Source organism: Stegastes partitus, unplaced genomic scaffold, assembly GCF_000690725.1.
Source record: "Stegastes partitus isolate 25-593 unplaced genomic scaffold, Stegastes_partitus-1.0.2 Scaffold836, whole genome shotgun sequence".
Classification (NCBI taxonomy): domain Eukaryota; kingdom Metazoa; phylum Chordata; class Actinopteri; family Pomacentridae; genus Stegastes; species Stegastes partitus.
This window is the reverse complement of record NW_007578567.1, coordinates 228,498-235,350: the sequence shown is the minus strand read 5'-3', so window position 1 is coordinate 235,350 and position 6,853 is coordinate 228,498.

The following is a 6,853-nucleotide window of genomic DNA, read 5'->3' as shown; positions in this document are numbered from 1 at the left end:
GATAGAATGTCAGACAATCAAACGTTTGCCAAGTCATGAAGATTATGTCAGAATCGGATAAATCTGGTCATATTTCCTCCTTGGAAGAAGTTGGATGTGAAGATTTTTTAAAGAATTAATTAGCAAAAGGTCATTAAAGAAACATTGAAATACAGCCTTAAAAGTCCTTTTATACAATCCTGACTTTCTGCAGAGATGCTTGTTAGTTTCTCAAGACAGAAGTAGCTCCAGACAAAATACAAATGTAGTGTAGTGTGAAATAGAAAAGATGCAGCAGCAGAAACAAACCCATAAGGTTTCATTACACAACTCACTGGCACACTATGAAACCATTCATATTGTATATTTCTTGCGTATTTGGATGTGCCGTTTAGAGTATAGAAACCTTTGTAATCTTTATAACTGCAGCTGCTTTTGACAGGGATGTTTCTGATTTGCTGAGTCTGCACACTTAGAGATAAACTCCAGCAGAACAGTCGTTTGTATGCATGAGCACCGGGCCTGTCGCTGCGTAATCAGTGCCTGTAGCGACAAACTATTTCTCCAAAGGCAGACTAATGGCGCATATATTCAAAATAAATCATGTGTGCAGTTTTTTTCTTTTTTTGAAAAATGTTAAATTCTGCAAATGCTAAATATTTCTTCTGAGTAATGTTTCCAAGAAGAGCATGTTGCTGTACATTTATTGCGGTTGATAGATGAGGTGAGTCTGATTTATTCTGTTTTAATGTTTGTCCTTGTGATGCCTCGGAATATATTTTTCGAGAGGAAAACAGCACATCCAGGAAAGAGCTGAGCAACGACGCACACATTATATAAGGAATAGATCATCGGTAAACTTTTTAAATTTTAGCTTTGAACGTTTTTTAAGGTGTCAGAATCGTGACGCTATGGATGGCTGCTCGTTGATGCATTCGCCACTTTGGTCCAGACTGAAATATCACAACTATTGGATGGATTGCCTTGAATTTCAGCAATTATAATAATGATGCATCAAGCTTGAATCATAATGAGTAGAGATCAGTGACTTATTGAAATACATCAGCATCAATGGACATGTGGATTGGCTCAACAAAGAGTCTGGACGACTATCAGATGGATCAATTTGTATTGACAATGCTGTCCGCTGACTTTTCCTTTTGCCCTCAAGTTAAAACAAACACTGGTGTACAAACAGAATGCTTCCGTAAAAGCAGAAGAAAAGTAGAAAAACTTCATTTGGATCTTTAGTTTACAAAAATATCCGTCAAAAATGCGAGTTGGCTAATTTTTAAGATACAATATTGGATCAAAATGTGAAATTCTGTGCAAAAAAGTGAGAGAACGGAGCTACAAGTTCTACCTCAAAACACTGTCTGGACATTCATCTTCGACAGAGTTGGGCAGAACATCCTCTGTTTGAAATATGTGCAGAAAACTGCCTTGAAAGTTGACAAAGTGCATGTAGAGACATCTCATGAGCAGGTGACACTCATTGATCTATGCACCTAAAATCAAATGTAGCAGCTTGTAAAATTGCCACTTCCTGATTTTTCTATAAAACCGACTCAGATTTTTACATCAAGAAGCAAAAATGTCACCAAACTGTGTAAACAATGACACTAACATCTGTTGTATTTGTGGTGAGGCATCAGGGAAACCAGAATCCATCTTTGCTTGCTGACTGCTGTTGAAACATGTCAAGGTATCATCGTACATCTGTACCAAAGAGTCAAACATAAAAGCACGTAGATACCGAAACCTATCTATACTAGCCAATCCACACTTGTTTTCCAATCCATCTTATCAAAGCATGTAAGACTTAGACAACTTTATCTTCCAAAAATGTTTTGACTTTGACTCAAGCAAAGCTTTTGCCTCAACTGTTTTGAGTCTTGTGCCCATTAGCAAATGCAAGCATGTCGACATGCTAAGCTAAGATAATGGACATGGCAAGTATTACAAGTGCTAAACATCCTCATTTTAGATTCACTGTGAACATGCTGACACTTACAGTTCTTACAGTACAGCCTTGCAGAGTTGCTTGTGTGGTGATTGGTGGAGCTTGGAGTAAAAGTAAACCTGCTCAATAATCAATATGTTGACTACACCTCGGGAAGTTCACCCAAGGAATTGTTTTTCCCTCTTATTTAGTACCAATAGCAAAAGGAAGCAAACAGGTTAGTTACAGTACGAAGCAAGAAACATGGAGCACGACTGGGTAAAATCGGTTTAAACGGCTTTCATACAGTTACTCAAAAAGGGGGACGTGAGCCAAATCAGAGCTGGGCTTATCGGCGGCAGACAGTCGATATGGGAGGAGTGGCATCCCGGGGAAGAGTCACCCAAAATCACACATGACCACACATGCACTAGCAAAAGGGTGAAACCAGTTGAGCACAACACACAGGACGGAAACACCACCACCTGAAGGCACGAACAGCACCTAAAGCACTCAGCTTCTGAAAGGACAGGAAGGGAACACACCCAGTTAGAGGAGTTACACTCAAAACACAGTACCGGACCTTAAAAACATAAATACAGAAACCCTAAACTTAATTATAGGTGACCGTTCGTCACCTATAATTAAGCGTGAGAAGGTTTTCTTCATTCAAGAGAAACATGTAACAGCCACTTCTATCAAAACAACCACGATGACACAAAGAGCTTAACCCCTTACAGTTTAAATAGGACACATCAGTTAATACAGTTTCTGTCATACACAGAGGACATTTAAGATTATAGCAACACGAACAACTTTAAACTCCATATCGGTCTGGTTCACCTGAGTAGAGGAGTGAGTCAGGGGCTACAGCAGCCATCTGAGACAAAGCACTACATATCCAACATCTATATCTAATGCAAACAGACAACAAAAAGGAGGACCTACCGGCAGAAATCCGAGGGGGTGACCACAATGATATCTGCATTAATACCAGATATGGACAGAATAAAGCAAGCCACAGAAGATGCAGCAGCTGCTCCCACACCTGTAACAGACACCAGGTAAACGGGTGAACTACCTGCTTTTATAGGACGCCAACCTGCTGTGATTGGCTGATGACTGCTGTACATATTGAGATGGAAAAAAACTCACCTACACCCAGCAGGAATGCATATTCTGCCACATCTGCACGAGCTCTTGTACATGAAATAATGAAGAAGGAAAGTGCTTCAACAAAAGATAATCTATACATGCTCAAAGTTCTAATTTAGCATCAGTGTTCTCAGTGTGCTTATATAATGAGCACACTAACATATTGTTTTCCAAAGCAAATACTTTGTAATTAAAAAATTAAAATAATGTTCAATGCAAGCAACAAGTTACTCTTTGATAACATACAGCAACTTTTCAGAAGTAAAATTGCAAATTATAAACTCAGTGGAAATTTTCAATGTAAAAAAGCATTTGCTCGTGAAGAGGAGATGTTTATCGATATGTGGGGTAAACTTATGGAACAGTCAGGATGATGACATGAGCACAACTATAAAACCAGTTTAAAAAGAATACAAAAAAATTAACACTCCAAAGCTCCAAGACTTTGTTATCCCTAAGCCTCTTTGTAACTAATCTGGCGCTATGCTTAGGATCATTGTCCATTTGGAAGACCCATTTCCACCCAAGCTTTAACTTCCTGACTGATGTCTTAAGATGTTGCTCCAATATTTCCACATGATATTCTTTCCTCATGATTCCATCTATTTTGTGAAGTGCACCAGTCCCTCCTGCAGCAAAACACCCCCACAACATGATGCTGCCACCCCCGTGCTTCACAGTTGGGATGCTGTTCTCAGGCTTCAAGCTTTCCCCGTTTTCCTCCAAATGTAACGATGGTCGTTCTGGCCAAACAGTTCAATTTTAGTTTCGTCAGACCACAAGACAGGTCTCCAAAAATTAAGGTCTTCGTCCCTGTGTGCATTTGCAAACTGTAATCTGTCTTTTTTATGTTGCTTTTGGAGTAATGTCTTCTTCCTCTCTGAGTATCCTTTCAGCCCATGTCGGTACGGGACTGGTTTCACTGTGGATGATGACACTCTCTGACCAGCTTCAGCAGCATCTTCACATGATCTGTTGCTTTTGTCCTGGAGTTGATACGCACATTTCACACCAGGACACTTCATCTCTGGGACACAGAACCCGTCTCCTTCCTGAGCTGTATGATGGCTGCACATTCCCATGGTGTTTATACTTATGTTTGAACAGATGAACGTGGAACCTTCAGGAAATTGTACCCAAGGATGAACCAGACTTGTGGAGGTCCACAATTCTCTTCCTGATACCTTGGCTGATTTCTTTAGATTGTCACAAAAGGAAGCAGTGCATTTGAGGTGTGCCTCCAGTTAATTCAAATGTTGTCAATTAACCAATCAAAAGCTTCATAAGCCATGACATCATCATCTGGGCTTTCCCAAATTGTTTACATGCGTAGTAATCTTAGTGTATGTAAACTTCTGACTTTTTATACAGTGTGTGTAAACTTCTGGTTTCAACATAGCAGGTAGAAGTTAATAAGTTCAACTTCATCCTATTCAGACATTATTTTAGGCTTTGGATTTGGTTTGTTTGTTTTTTTTGGTCAAATGAAAATCAAATGAATGAAGAAATGAAAGTGAAAGTACTTTATGATTCCAACTACTGCAACTTCAATGCAGAGTGAATATATCAAGAAAGCAATAGATTTGCATGTTATAACTCAGTTCATTAAAAGGTAAAAATATTCCTCAATAACCTCAGCGTGAAAAATGGGTTTAAGGTAAGGGGGGGTGGGGGGGGGCTGCCTTTGAGGCCTCCTTGCAAAGCTTCCTTTAATTCACCGCACGTGTTGTGGTCTGTGAATCAATGCGGGGGTTATAATAAAGCGAGGAACACCCAGAGGCGATTGGCATGCGTGGATGGCGGGGTAACACTTGCAACATTTTCATCTAGTAATGTGGTAGGATGAAGTGCGGTGCATAAATTTCCACAGGTTAAGGACAAACGCGGGGCGAGGTGCACATCAGAGGGAGCATGATTGTGTTAATGAGAGGGAAAGAGTGGAAAGATGAAAGACAAGGGAGCTGGGGGGGAAGAGAAAGAATGAGGAGGTGTAGGGGGGGGAAAGGTATAGATATGAGTCAGGAGGCAGAAGGAAAAGATAGTAAGATAAAAATGGGGAAAGCTGATATATAGCAGCCGTGCCCGGGTAGATAAGAGGGGAATGAGATGAAAAGATACATAGAAACAGGAAAATGACTGTAAGACACAGAAGAAGGCTGGGAGATGGAAAGAAAAATCAGGAAGAGAGAGAACATCAGATAAAAGAAGTGACAGGCCACTGAAATGTCTGCATTTACAGTTTGCTTGAACCATGAATCTGGTAGAGTTTCAGAGTGGGCGATCCCCTGGAGATCTATCAGCAGACTCATTCTAAATTTCATTCTGCTCTCCTTCCGTCACCCCTGAGTCATGTTTTATCACTGCAATCCTCTTGACCTTGTTAAATGCAAAGTCATTGTCCTTTATGAGCCCCAAAATAAATTACATCCAGGCACTGTCGCCATAAAAGCCCTAAAGAAGCAATCAGGCAGAAATATAATCTTTTATATGGAATTTTCTAAAAAAAAAAATCTGTTACTATGATGCATTCAGTGTTGCGTTCATCTTAAGAAACAACAAGGTCAGACGCTTTTCCCCTTTTTTTTTGTTCCCTGTGGGAAATGTTGCTGAGCACAGCAAACAATCAACGGCATCATTAAACATTGATGAAGACATATGGGCAGGTAGTGACGGCTATAAATGCAGCACAGAGTGATGTATGTCCAGCCCAATGTGTCATTTGCAGACATTTGTTGAGTGAGAAATGTTCCAGACAAAGAAACACCTAGAAGCCATTTTGGTTTAGAATCCCTTTGCTGTCATTGATTCAACCCCTAAAAACTCGCCTCTGTGCTTCAAAGTTACACATTTTGCATTTTTTCCTCCATTGAAATAAATAATTTCCTGCCCTAAAATGCCTAAGATGTCTGAATGACCCAAACAAGATCAAGCTGCTGTAGAAATAAAACTTGTTGAACATTAAAGAGAGAGAAAACATATACCCACAGATTCACTTGGTGTCATGCTTTTATTAAAGGTAGTTAAAGTGGAGTCCCAAAATGACTTAGGCAAAGAATTTGTGTATTTTCAATGATACCAAACCCAACAAAAGGAAAGTGTGACTGTCAAACTGGACCAGCTTATATTGAGAACTGAGCAGTCAGCCCAGGTGACATGAATCACTCTGATGAGTTCAGATCCCTGCAAGGACAGACTCAGGAAGGAAACCTGTCTAGAGGCGTGTCACAGCTTAAGTTATGTTACAGGAGATAAAAATGTCCAAATGATGACACGAACAATACAAGAAAACCAGTCTGAGATAGTCCCCTGTCAGCCTTTTGATAACGTTTTCTAAGAATATTTCAGAATACTACATGAACACCCTTTTAAACTTCTCCGTTTACAGCAGACAACTGTGGATTTGCAATCACTACGTTCAGCTGAATATGGAGATGTGGAGATCAAGTCATCAGTGTTTACCAATCAGGAAAAGGCCCAATGAAAGACAGGAAATTAAGGATCCAGGGGTTTTTGAAACTTGACCCACATTAGGACCTAAAACTCAGAATGTCTCTGCTTCTCCTGCATTGACTTTGTTTAAATGGCCTCCTTGTGGGTACCAAGTTGAACTGAAGTACAACATTACATTCTTGGATTACACCTTTAATCTAGCTACAGAATCAGCTTTTAGGTATTTCTAAACTTAAGCACATCATTTTGTACAATTGGCAGTAAATTTGTAACAACCTGAAGATAAAACTTGAGTTTGTTTGAGGGTGAAATACTGAAGATGATCAG